Below are 13,877 nucleotides of genomic sequence, written 5' to 3'. Positions count from 1 at the left end.
GATTACCTTCAAGAGCCACATCAGTCATCTTAAAATCCACCCCTTCCTTCTACTGTAATACCTACTATTACAGCGATCAGATGACGTACGTTGAGTCATAATGGAAACACAAACAATAAGCATGCAGTACAAAACAATACAATGGGTTTTTATATAGCGCCATTTCATTTAGACCACAGCGCTTTAGACAAACAATAGCAATGCAGATAATACAACAAATGAACAATAAAGCAATAAACAGACACTAAGGAAACAGATGTTTTTTAAGTGATTTACATGACGTACATGTTCTATTAGTTACTAATTTACGTTCATGTAGTGGTGGGGATTTTTTTAGCAATCGTACGGTCTTCTCAAAGGGAAGCTCAACACCCACCCACGGTAATAAGAGGACTCTTAATATTTTAAAAATATTGGTAATCTTTAGTTATTATGACATCGGAAGAAGGAGTTTTAAGACCAGTTTGAAATTTGTTTTTATGCAGTTATGTATTGTATTCAACACCTCGTTTACACTAGATGAATTAAGTGTGGGGGGGGGGGAATTCCCAACAAATTTAAAAGAGTTTTTTTTATCTCTGGGGAATTTGCTCTGTGGTGTGAAACAGGATTTTGCATGTCCTTAGTATTGCTGAGCAGGGGTGGATTTCACAAAGAGTTAAGACTAGTCTTATCTTGAGTTAGGACGAGTTACTCGTCCTAACTTAGAGCTAGCCTTAAGTTTTTAACATCTCCTAGAAATAGTCCCGAGTTAGTACAGACTAGTCCCAACTCTTTGTGAAATCGACCACATCTACATTGTAGGTTCCTATAAATAGTGTTTGTAAACCCTAAATGAATTTATCCCTTTACTTAATTCTTGTCCTAATCCTATTCCTAAGCTAGTCTTAACCCTTACACTACTAGCCCTTGCATGTAAATCATGAGTGACAGGTTATCAGAAGATAAAAGAAGCCACCATGAATTTTGTTTTGAAGGGATTCTTTCAATTTCTGTATTTTAACTAGGACAACAAAATCTTAACTCAGATTCCTCAGAGCTGGAACAAAAACATCTTGAGAGAACCCTGACGCTTGACCATGAGATGATGAGATCTTTTTCCATCTTCTCCAACTTCAGTGAAAAATATAGGATTTGAGGCAAATATCTACTTGCCAGGTAGAGTTTGTTCTTAGAGAACTGTCTTTCTTTATTCTATTACCGCAGACTGAAATAAATTGTAAAGATGGCTGATGTAATTTGAGGTCACTGCATCTCATCATCTATAAACAGCAGTCTCCTTTAAATGTAGTCTTGGTTCAAGATGTTCCTGTTGGTGATTAACTTATCCCACATTTTGCAAGCACCCTCTTGTTGCAATGGATCTTTGAAAGATACAAATAATAACAGAGATAGTCTTGAAAGAAGACTACTCTCCAGTCTGCTGTCATCACACTGTATTACCCCTTGTAATATTATACCTCACTCATCATCATAGATAATCCAATTATTTATGTCTTCTTGATGGATGCAGTCATCACCTTTGGGTGAAGACTGCTATATAAATATATCGCCTACAAACATACATGTTTGGTTTAAGAAAGATGTTATAAACACATCTGCTGTACGTGTGATGAATGTGTGCTCATTAGGCTGTACCCAATATGGAGACTGAGAAAAAAAAAAATAAAAAAAAATAAAAGGACTCTAATGTCTCAAACCATACAAGTAAAAAAGACGTTATTAAAGGAACACGTTGCCTTGGATCGGACAAGTTGGTAAATAAAAAGCGTTTGTAATGGTTTTTTATCAAATGCATATGGTTGGAAAGATGTTTTTAAAGTAGAATACAATGATCCACACAAACTTGCCTCGAAATTTACTGTGCGAACTAACACGGTCGGCCATTTATTGGAGTCAAAAATTTGACTCACATAAATGGCCGACCGTGTTAGTCGACGAGGTATAAGGAAAACCGTGCAATTTCGAGGCGTGTTTGAGTGGATCATTGTATTCTACTTTTACAACATCTTTCTACCCATATGCATTTTATAACAAACGGTTACAAACGCTTTAAAAAGACCAACTCGATCGATCCAAGGCAACGTGCTCCTTTAAGAAATACAGTACAACTTGTACGTGTGTTCATTGTGTGCTCATTTCCGGTACCTCATAATATGGAGACCAAGGACAAAACAAAAAAGGGAAAATAAAAGGACTCTATAATGTCTCAAACCATGTAAACAAAAAGACGTTATTTTAAGAAATATAGTATAAATACATATGTACGTGTGTGTTCATTGTGTGCTCATTTCCGATACCTTTAAGACCAAGGACAAAACAAAAGAGGGAAAAAAAAGAACAGGAAAAGGACAAAGGAAAACACAAAAGGATGCTCTCCATGGATGCATTTCTACAAAGAGGCATAGATGGCAGTTAAATTTATTCAACCAGAACAATTCTCTTTGACCTTTCACCTTTTAAGCTTATTTATAGGGAAAAAAACCTAAAATAATACGAGGTGGTATTCCCATTTCCTGTATAAACATCCATGGTCACCAGCAAGTTTCAGACATTTGCTTTTTCATTCATGTTTCATGGTTCCTTTCAAGGGATAAGTCTGGTTGACCCATACAGTGATATATAAGAACTAGAGGGCACACTGGCCTATATATATGCGCCCCGACATGCGCACAGGTGGCCATTTTCCAAGTTGAACAAACACGCATTGCTTAGCGTGCATTTGTGTGGCCATTTTGCAAGTTGACAAAACAGCATCGAGTCAGCATTCAATAAACACAAACTCCAACGTGTACTTCGTATTCAATGCGCATACATATGGCGCGCATGTCATTGCGGTCCCATCATGTTTGTGCAAGAAGCATCACCAGTGCGCCCTCTAGTTCTAATATATAACTCTATGGGTTAACCAAACTCCTAAAAGTAATGGCAATAAACCTTACTTGGCTAGAAGCCTAGAGCAAGGAACAGAAGTACAGCAGGTTTTGATAGTGTAAAGCGTTTGTTGAGAATCATTTCACTTTGAAGTAATGTGGATATGAAAAAAAATATCAGTTCTTGAGAAATGTGATGTCAGAGCATTTCAAATCTCTGATTGTGTATTCCAATTAGGAATCATTCTTTCTGCGTTGACTAAACCGCTCTGGATTTTCGGCGATGTCTCAAAAATGCTACCACCTTTTGAAATGAACGCTACATGAAGGTTACTGTTTTCTTGCAAATGACACATTTGAATGACTTTATAATAATAATCTAGTGGCTTCTTATTAGCGTCCGAATCTGTCACTCAGTGATGCTCAAGGCCCTTCAACAGTATTTGGCAAGGTATGTGAGACTTGATTTATGAGACCTACTCTTTTTACATAGCACCATGAAACAATAGCAGCCAATCAAACCAGGAACACCGGAGCAACCCCTTCTCTTTTCAATAAGTGCACTGGGTATTTTTCTTCATTTCCTTACAAGGTGACTAGGGTCAAACTAGGGTCAACATTTCTTGGAAGCGAGTTGAAAAATGATGGCATTTCCGCCTTTTGGAAACTCTGTGGTTTAGATTTCCCAGAGCTTTTTAAGAATCAAGAAACAGTATCCTCAGCACTAGGCAAATACATTGCATGTGTACATCAATTCAAAGAGCAGGATCTCTTTGTATGTGGGAAAATTGAAGGCTGATTTTTTTTTTCTCACAAGGCAGACATAAAAAGCCTGAAATTTCTCATCCCTGATTTAAAGCAAAATCCAAAATGTTCTCACTGGCCTTTTGTCATCATGCACAATATACGTGTAGCTAACTGGGACGATATGCGCAAATTATTTAAAATTTTCTTGGCAGTAGAACTCATTTCGCAATAATTTCTAGTCATTTAATTCAAGAAATAAGAAGGTGCCTGGCAGCCAATTTCAGAATACCACACGAAAATTTTGGTCAATTTGCAAAACAAAATCGTAGTATTTTATTTTTTTTATTTTTCTCATCAAGAAAACAGAATACTCCAGATTGCACAGTTAAGAGTTTTTAAACGTATTTGTACAGGTGTTGTATGGGAAGATTAGGAGAAGACTTCTATAAATAATTTATAGTGTGGGTGGCCGGCAATAAATAAATGTCATTTATGACTACACTGTTTCTGCTGCAAAAGTTTAAAATGGTAAACTACACTAATAAAAAGACTGTCAGACTTGTCCAGTTATAAGTTTCTGGCCTGGCACTATAACCACTGGCCAAGGCCAGAGGTACAGAGTAAAATTTGAGCCCTTCTTGTAACAAAGTATCAGGTCTTTTTATAATTTACTGTTTATACATGTGTCACTTTAATAATATTTGTATTCTTATCACTCCTGCACACACATTATCTCTGATGTGTGACTACCATCTGCCTCAATTTTTTTCTTTCTTTAAATTCTCTTTGCAATATGTGAAACTCATGTCGCAATAACTTCAAGTAAATATTTTCAAGAAATAAGAAGTGCTCGGCAGCCAATTTCAGAATACCACAGTTGACTTGCCCTGCAATTAATGGGTTTGTACGCTCGACCGTCGGGAGGAAAGGTATGGGAATGGTAGGTAACCGATTCAGAGGACCGTGAACAGTGTACCAGAGCGACGGCAATCGTTAAATCAGGATGCGCAATTAACAGTAGTTGATATTCGCCGACTCGTCTCCTACACCTTGGATGTTTAAGGCATAAGACGCTATTGGTTATTACTCTAAATATTTGTTAGCATATAAACTTACTTGGTAACGGGCAACTGAGAGATGTTGATTACAAAACATTGTGAGAAATATCTCTCCCTTAAGTAACGTAATTTTGAGAAAGAGGTCATTTCTCACTCAAACATGAAAAGACTTAAGGCCTGAAGCTTATTAGGCATCTGAGAAGGCACTAAAATTTGTGCAACAAAGGTTTATTTTTCCATAACTCTCTTGCAACTTCGATGAACAACTGAGTCCAAATCTTCACAGGTTTGTTTTTGTTATTTCATGCATATGGAAGGATACACCAAGTGAGAATACTGGTCTTTGACAATTACCAAAAGTGTCCAGTGCCTTTAATCAGTATATATTGTGAAGCTTGAGTCTTGGGGAGTCATTACCATGACTAATATGGAGGACTGTTCATGCGGCTGGTTGGCTGGCTTGATTGAAGATGTTTAGGGTTGGAACTAGATGGGTAATTTACAGGCATGATATTTGGTCCTTGGAATAAAAATAGGAACATTTTACTGAGTACAAGGGCTGACCTACAACACTATTGCAAGCTTTTAGAATATTTTTCCAGACTATTTTATAATAATAACAATAATATGAACACTTATAGGAAGAAACACAACATTAATGAAAAGCAGCTGTGGTTTTGAGGGCCTCTTTGAACTTATGAATTGAAGACATTTTACGGATATTAAGGGGCAGATTATTCCAAAGTAAAGGACCAGCATGAGAAAAAGCCCTGTCGCCCAAATTGTTGTGGGTTTGGGGAACAACCAGTAACAACGAAGTGGATGACATCTGGAAGGATTGTAACAGGTAATTAATTGAGACAATTATACTGAGGAGCACAACCATGTAAAGAATGAAAAACAAGCAGAAGTAATTTGTATTTATCACAATTTTTTAAAGATTTTAAAGCAAAAAAAAGAGAAAACTATTGAAAAATCAAAATGAAGTACTTTTATGTATATTTAGGAAGAATATCATGCATGAATTTGAATGTAGGACCATGTGGAAACCTGTTTTTGAATGAAGCCCACTTCAAACTTCCTGCGAATGAATGCGATACAAAGTTTCACGTCACAGCTCCATCTTCGCTGCGATTATTTCGCAGGAGTTGAGCACAATTCAACTGATGCAAATAATTCATTTCAAAATAGTGACGTTAAAATTCGCATTGCATTCGCACAGGAAGTATGAAACAGGTTTGAATTGGTTTTAAGGGTTGGAAAAGCCCAATGCGCATGATCAAAGCATTCTGGGTGCAGCATTCTGGGTGCAAGTCGAGAAAAGCAATTTCAACACGAATAACAAAAAACAGAGGATGCAAAAACAAACATCAACCTAGAGATTGCCCAAAATCTGAAAAAAGCAATTCCCATGAGAAAAAAAGACAGTCTTTATAAAACCTGCAGATATCAAAATAATTCTTACAGAAACTGTACATCATGATCATACAAAATAACAAATAAAATAGACAAGGCACTATTTAAAGCCTCTAGTCCCGCTGCCCGAGTTTGATGAAAAGATAGGCCCTAATCAGTCGGCAAGAGCTCAATTTTGTCATCATCATTAACGTTGACATATCAACTGTGAATGGGGAAAAATACATGTACTTTTTCCCATAGGTGAGCGTTTTCTCATACCCAGCATATAATAGTAAGTACAGCATTTCATTGGTGGCTGGGCGGTCCAGTTGCTAAAAGGTTAAGATTTACTTTTTAACCACTTCACGCCAGCTTTCTAACCAATTTTCAACTCTACCTACCAACACGGGAAAGACGGTTTATTTTAAGGGAACTTTGCTAGAGAGAGTTGCTAGCTCTGATCATAAAGCAAGGAACAACATCTCCTGAAGAAAAAACTAGAGCAAGCAAGTCAAATCGTTAATGCCACTAATTAAGAACTCGCTCCACAGTAGTGAAGCTAATAACGATAAGTCCCCTTAGTCCACCAAAGCTAAAGTAGTAGTCCAGGCCGATTTTCTACCTTCCTTCCAGGTAGTAATTTAAAAGCAGGACACTTCTTTTCAGAACCGAGAACACTCCCGAATTCTACTCTGTGGTAATAGAACATAAAGCAAGACTCAAAAGTTCACAAAAGCACATGACCCGCTACAGGAAAATGAGTCAGATGTTGACAATTTCAAGGATTGAGTTATATGCATGGCTGGAAAGAACACACCAACAGCAGTAATTTGGTATATGTCTAAGCTTTGGGGTGTATCATGTTGCTGAGTTACTTCCGTTTGAAATTAGCCAATACATCATTTTTCTGAAAAACGAATTATAAGTAAAGTGATGTTTTAAACTACCATTTCGCGCAAAAGGATACAAATTAGACATAAGTATGATCACAAAATTGTTGTATTCATAGCTTTATTGCCTAAAAGTAAGTGTTCTAAAGGTAACCCATGCAAATATAGATCTTAAAAAGTAAAAAAATAAAAAATGATTATTTTTTTTGTTCATTTTTTTCTCTTCACATTAAACTGTCCATTACTTAATAATGCATTGGGCGACATCTTACTCATTTCCACGTAGCGGGTCACAATTTACCTTGCAAGTAGACACAGTAGAGGGTGTTACCGCAAACCCACAATATATAACTCACCATGCAATGCCTCAAATCCTATATTGTACATGATTGTCGCGCAAACTAATCAATTTATTTACATATAAACTGAACCTACCTTGGGTTTAAATATTGAACCTTTTCGCACTGCGTTTGTTGTCTACCTCCATACGACCAGACGCTCTCCAGAATACAGAGTCAAAAACTGTAACAAAACAATTAGCAGAAAGCAACAGGTGAGAAAAATAAAACCAAACGATTTTGTTCTGGTGACAGTCAGACAGTGTGGACATTACATCCAACACACATTTGCCTAACAGCTGTTATTTCAAGGGTCCTCTGCTCTCCTTTGTGGATGGAAGTACATAATTGAGGATTTTAACAGTCTGCAGTATTAAGAGATCTATTGAGAGGGTTATGAGAGCATTAGCTCACTAAAGAGCAGAAGGTGTTAGCGCTTCTGTCCGACACCACAAAAGGCGGACAATACTGGCCGTAGTTGAGGGTAGGATCTCATTGTGCCATCCACACACTTCAGTACAGTTACAGCCTTCCGTATTATCAGGACAAAGGTCTCAAAATGCCAGGAGGGACACTCACACTTTTTAAGACTTTTTGTCAACCCAAAGGTGGCTGCACCCGGGAGGCCTTGCAACGGAATTACGGTGACACATCAGAGGAAGCCGAGCGGAATTTCACCTCACATTCATAAAGATTCCTCTCCTGATTTTTCTTGCACTATTACTCACGAGTCTTACTAATCCATCGTACCGTGGACCAGGGGGAGGGGTGAGGGGTGAAAAAAAAGGGGATGGCTTGAGAAAAACACCAGGATTATTAGGTCCGTTTTTTTCTTCTTTTCTTTTTTTTGTTATCAGATTAGTCTGTCTGCAGCTTGTCTGGTGACAGTCAGCGATTGTACCTGTTGATAAAAGCGTAATTCTGGGCAGGATGGATTTTTTATGCTAAGCTCTCCAAACTAAAGAAACTGACAAAGCCTTGGGGGTGTTTAGAGACTTGGAATGCAGTGCGATCGGATTAACAAAAATACAACATGTATTTTTGTGTTCCGTTTGGGTTTAATACTTTTATTATTGACTAAAGTTTATATTTAACTGAACACACAGGGAGGCAGATTCTAAGACATCCTTACAAAGAATTTTATACTGAAAACACCACAACATACTAAACATCAAAATAATAAACTATAAAGATTGTTTTTGAACAAAGTTTCAAACAGTGTAGAGGGGAGAAATGAAAGGGAAATCAATAAACCTAGATTTCTAATTCAACAAAACATAAAAAATAAAATGATAAATTATTATGATTTTTCATAAACACAGTTTAAAACGTTGTATATATGGCAGAATACCAATCAATCGAAGTAGATTTACTTATTTCATTCATTCATTCATTCATAATTGGTTCATTATTTTAAAAACAAATTCCCATGGTGACCGGAGGTCGAATTACAGGAAAATATACAGAGATTAAAAAATAAGAAAAAAACACACTATTTCACATTTCTAAACAGCGCCTGCATGTAATTTCTATCTCATTATTCTCAAAGAACAAACAAACAAACAAACAAACAAACGAAATCCTACAATGCACAGCCTAGCCCCTTGCGAAAAATTTCCGTCATGGTGGTGAGTTTTATTTTTTAGATTCACGTTGTATCACAACTAACATTGTAAACAAGCATGGAGCCTCAAGCAGGTGTTGACAGAGTGCCATATCTATCCCTCTCATCATTAGATGTTCAAGAGCCCCTCATTTGGGCATTTTGCTCATTGAAGTGCCCTTAATTTATTTTAATTTGTAGGCCACAATTTATACCCATTTACTTTTTTACTAGGGCCTTAGTTTTGTTTTTGTTCAGTGCTCACCTCCAAGCATTCATGTATGATCAGGGTGCTTTATAAATGTTGGCATTATTTAGAATTATTATTATTCTAGATTCAGTAGTGGTGGTGTCATCTTCAACATGCAATATACACACACTGTAAAGGAAATTTAATCTGTGTCTCATATTGACAGATTGCAATACTGAGGTCAGCCAGTACAACATCCTGACAGTAAATACACATGGGCCAGGGTTTCTCTGTGGGGATTTAATGGCATTTGGCCAGGTCACATCAGGGGCAGGCTCTCCCAATATCATCAGCTGTATACTTGAACAACACTTTTGATAAAAAGAGTACAGTGCGCAGCGTAAGGCTTTTTCTTGCAGGTTGCTCAATGGAAAATGTTACACTTTATGTTATAAATTCAACATATTAAATTCAAGAGTAAATTTAAACAATAACGGCTGTAAGTTTTGATATGGGTTCCTTTATTCATAGTCAAAAGTCCATAAAAATCAACCCTAGTTTCAGTCCTAGAATGAAATTAATAAGTAATTTGAGGACGCCAATGTCAACAGATGCCTTTATTTTTCTTTTTTAAATGCAATCAATACTGTGAGTACATAAAGTTGGTATTCAACCATGTGTTCATTGATTAACTACAAGCTGTTTTGAATGCCATGTGTTCTCTTTCCCACGATGCATTCACATTTTACTTCATTAGTTTAATTATTTACAACAAAGTCAATTACTCAGTTCAAAGGCACTGGACGCTATTGGTAATTACTCAATATTATTATTAGCATAAAAAACTTACTTGGTAATGAGTGATGGGGAGAGGTTGATAATATAAAACATAGTGAGAAACAGCTCCCTCTGAATTGACTAAGTTTTCGAGAAAGAAGTAATTTTCCACGAATTTGATTTAGTTTTGAGGTCTCGTAATCAAGCATCTGAAAGTACACAACTTCGTGTGACAAGGATGTTTTTTCTTCCATTGTAATCTCGCAAATTCGACCACCAATTAAGCTCAAATTTTCACAGGTCTGTTAATTTTAGAGATAGTTGAGATACACCAAGTGAAAATACTGTCAATATACCAATACTGTCCAGTTTCTAATCAATGAGAATATTAGGGCCAGGCAGAGTGTGTAGCATTTTTTTTTTGGAAGGAAATATAACTACACAAATAGTTCATACTTCCTGCAAAGCTTCAAATGTTTACTTTATAAAAATTCAAAACTGTACTGTATTATACTGAAGAAAAAAAAAACCACAATGCATTCACATTTAGCTGCTTCATTAGTTTCATTATTTCAGGCATGCAACTGCCCGCTGAAAAAAAGAGGAACATTTTCAAAGGCACTAGCAAGTGCGGAGCGAGGCAGCCGAAACGCCACGGGACATGATACCCACAATGGTACCCTAGAAACAGAGGTTGAGGTTTATTATGCTCTAAGGTGCATGGTTAACAGGTACTAGGCTTATTTTACATGATTGTAGTTTTTTGTGTTTTTTTCTGGATTTTTTTTTTTTTTTTTTTTTTTTTTTTTTTCATGTTAAAAAAAAAAAAAAACAAAACGCGGAACAGTTGCATGCCTGTACTTACAACAAAGACACTCAGTTTAACCAATGAGACTAATAGGGCCAGGCAGATCATGTAGCATTTTCTGGAAAAGAAAAATAACATGACTACACAAATAGTACAGACTTTCTGCAAAGCTTCAAATGTTTACTTCTAACAATTCAAAGCTGTACTGCATTCAACCATTGAAAAAGTCTGCACAACAAAGCACATTGATTCATGCATGAACCGTTTCTCAGATTTTGAATGTTTGCTGCCCGTTTGCTAGTGTTCCAGCCACTGTCACCAAGCTTATAATATGTTGGTGAATTTGTGCTGTTATTGTTGTTTTTTGAAACACTCAAATGCAAGTAGCCAGGAAAAAGAAGAAAAAAATTCTCTCATTTTAATTCTGGTCTTTGTGGAATGTTCTCCCAAATTCAACACCTATTAGGCCAATCCCGTAGAAGTTTTGAAAAACATAAACTGACATTGGGTGAAAAAAGGTAGACCTTTTTCTTTTGTTGTCATTGGTATAAAAACTCTGCATGGGTGAGTGCACATTCATTCAACCCAAGCGAATCCATCATGGAATAAAAGATGCGTAACACTATCGATACAAAGATCGGGTATTGTATCAATTGCCTGCGGTATAATAGGCATTGTTAAAGCAAGTGGAATAACACTAACAATTAGGTCAAAGGAATAACACCGCCACTAACAAGAATTTAGGGTTGACCTATTAACCACTTTGTAGGCCCTATCAATCACCATTTCAAAAATCCAAATACATGTACAATTTATAGGTTTGAATACACATAAAGTATATTTTGTACTTCTCAAAAGAGTTTTGGGCTGAACAAAGAGAAATGACTCGAGCAGGATTTAATACCAAAGCCCTCATACATTGTCGGCTGGTGTCTACCAACTGAGCTGTCTTGCCCTACATCAGTTGGTGGTCTCCATAAACTAAACTGAGGGGAGAGTCCTTGAGATGGGCTTTACAATGGTATGAAACTTGACAAAATACAGTAATTATTTCTAGAGTGATTTGATCAATCCTTGCTTTGTACAATTTGTGTCTTTGAAAGCTCTCTGTAGGCCTACACAATCCTGTTAAGAACTAAACTTTTGAAGAGCATTTTGACTATCCCCACTTGCTGGTCATTTCCCAGCGAAGAATGATGTCTCAAAGTGGCCATCCAAATGTGAATTTCGGATGCAGGAACATTCCAGGCAGATTTTCAGGTTGTGTCTACGTGTAGCCACGGAGGTATTTCTTGGTCATACTTGTTTCAGTTTTTTTTTTTTTTTTAAGGTCAGGATTTTTTTCTGTGTATGGTTTGGAAAATAAACAGAAAAATGCTATCTAAATGCAAGGTAAACTTCAAGGTTCTTTTCATGACTACCGGTACACAGTTATCAAAACCAATCAAGGACAAAGGAACAATGTACAAAGTCCAAATGTTCAGGGCTCGCCCGTTACTTAGCCAGGCAGACAAAAATAACAACTGCTTCAGATAGACAACATATTTCTTCCTTTCAGATTTTTTTTTTTTTTTTTAAGGGGTTATAAATTAATGCATTGTTCAGAGTTTGAATGTAACTTTATTCATGACCATTGGACATTTTTTTGTATCCTGCCACCACTTTTTCACTCATTATAAAACAATTTAGTCTCTAATTTACTTAAATGAGAAGTAAAAATCAGTGAAAAAGTGTGGCAGAATACAAAAGTCTTCTCTTGTATTTTTAGCTGCAGGTTTTTTGTGTTACTATCTCGGCTCTTTGAATTCATTATTTTGTAGAAATTTAAAACCCAAGGTGATGTTGTGCACACCTAGAGTTCACTATGATTACCGTTTGTTCCTGCCACTATTGATCATCTCCTTGACTGAACCTTTCTCAGAAAGAACCTCCTCATAATAGCTCTACATACATTGTACATGTAAGTAGTTAGTAGAAGTAGTTCCACACACCTATAAGCTTGGGCGATATCGATTTATTTTATTCACGATATATCGCCGACAATATATCGGGATATTCGATATAATTGCGATTAATGAAGAGACAGTCCTAGCATAAGAGAGGTGTTCTAATGACCTATTCTTCTGGTTTTACTCCAAACCTATGGGGTATCGCGATATTTAATCGATTTATCGATATATCGCGATTAAAACCAAATCCATCCGATATCGAAATCGTGTCCAAATTAATATCGCGATATTCGATAATATCGTGATATCGCCCAAGCTTACACACCTGGTTACCTAGCTGGCAACAGCCAAGTTCTCTCTGTTCACATTAAACAATGTCATTGGTTCAACTTCTATGAATGAATTGCACTAATCAAGAAATTGTGATCCAGTACAGATGGCTTTCCTAACCAACAACCAAACAAAAACATTCATAGGCATCTACAAAAAAAAATTAGTTATAAGAATACTATGACTAGCCATTGCTGAAGTCATCAATTCGATTGCACCATAGAGGCAGGCTAATTGTTTATTCGCTATACCTATTAACGGATGACGAAATTAGTAATCCATTATATGAATTTGTTAAAATCACTAAAATAACAGCTAACCAGGTCTATAAACTAATAAATTGATAGGCTAATTTGTTTTTATAAATGTAACATAATGATATAACAAAACGAATTTACTATAAACAAAACTATACGATTACTGATTACTAATTTGTTAATATTTAGGCCTCTCGTAGGAGGTCCTGTTTTTGAGTCCCTAAAATCGTGGCAAATCTTTTACCACTCTGTGCGCAATGTAAACAGTCCCTAGACACAAATTGTGTGGTTTTATTTGCCAAGCAAAGAGTCTCCTCTCCCTTGACCAAAACTTAGAAACACGTAAGGCTCCACTGGTTATTTGCACTTGTAAATGCAAAAAGTTTGGTATTTTAGGCATTTCTACAAGGTACAAAAATATGTCATAATGTTGAGGCCATATAAAAATATTTGTCCACCAAAAAAGTTTCATCAAACACTATTTCAATTCACAATTCATGTGACTGAATATTTTGCTGAGCATTCTGGAAAAAAAATACAGAGGCCTAAAGAAGCCATCATTTTCTAATACTTTTGGAGATTTTTATTTTTTAAACCTCATATCAATATTATGATTAATGAATAGGGTAGATGGCCTTAGCTTTCGATCCAATCCGGAC

The 13,877-nt window shown here is 36.3% G+C and overlaps 1 protein-coding gene across 3 annotated transcripts in view; it reads right to left on the bottom strand.

Annotated features, from left to right (window-relative positions):
- LOC117289629 (CMP-N-acetylneuraminate-beta-galactosamide-alpha-2,3-sialyltransferase 2-like) overlaps positions 1-13,877 on the bottom strand; it is a 29,648-nt gene that overhangs the window by 14,971 nt on the left and 800 nt on the right. For all 3 annotated transcript variants that reach the window (XM_033770835.1, XM_033770836.1, XM_033770837.1), the window contains exon 2: positions 7,402-7,488. The gene's annotated coding sequence lies outside the window, so the exon portion shown is untranslated. The remainder of the gene's footprint in view (positions 1-7,401; positions 7,489-13,877) is intronic.

Source organism: Asterias rubens, chromosome 4 (genome assembly GCF_902459465.1).
Source record: "Asterias rubens chromosome 4, eAstRub1.3, whole genome shotgun sequence".
In the NCBI taxonomy this organism is placed as follows: Eukaryota; Metazoa; Echinodermata; class Asteroidea; order Forcipulatida; family Asteriidae; genus Asterias; species Asterias rubens.
Note: the sequence above shows the minus strand (reverse complement) of the source record. Positions and strands in the feature narration are given on the sequence as shown.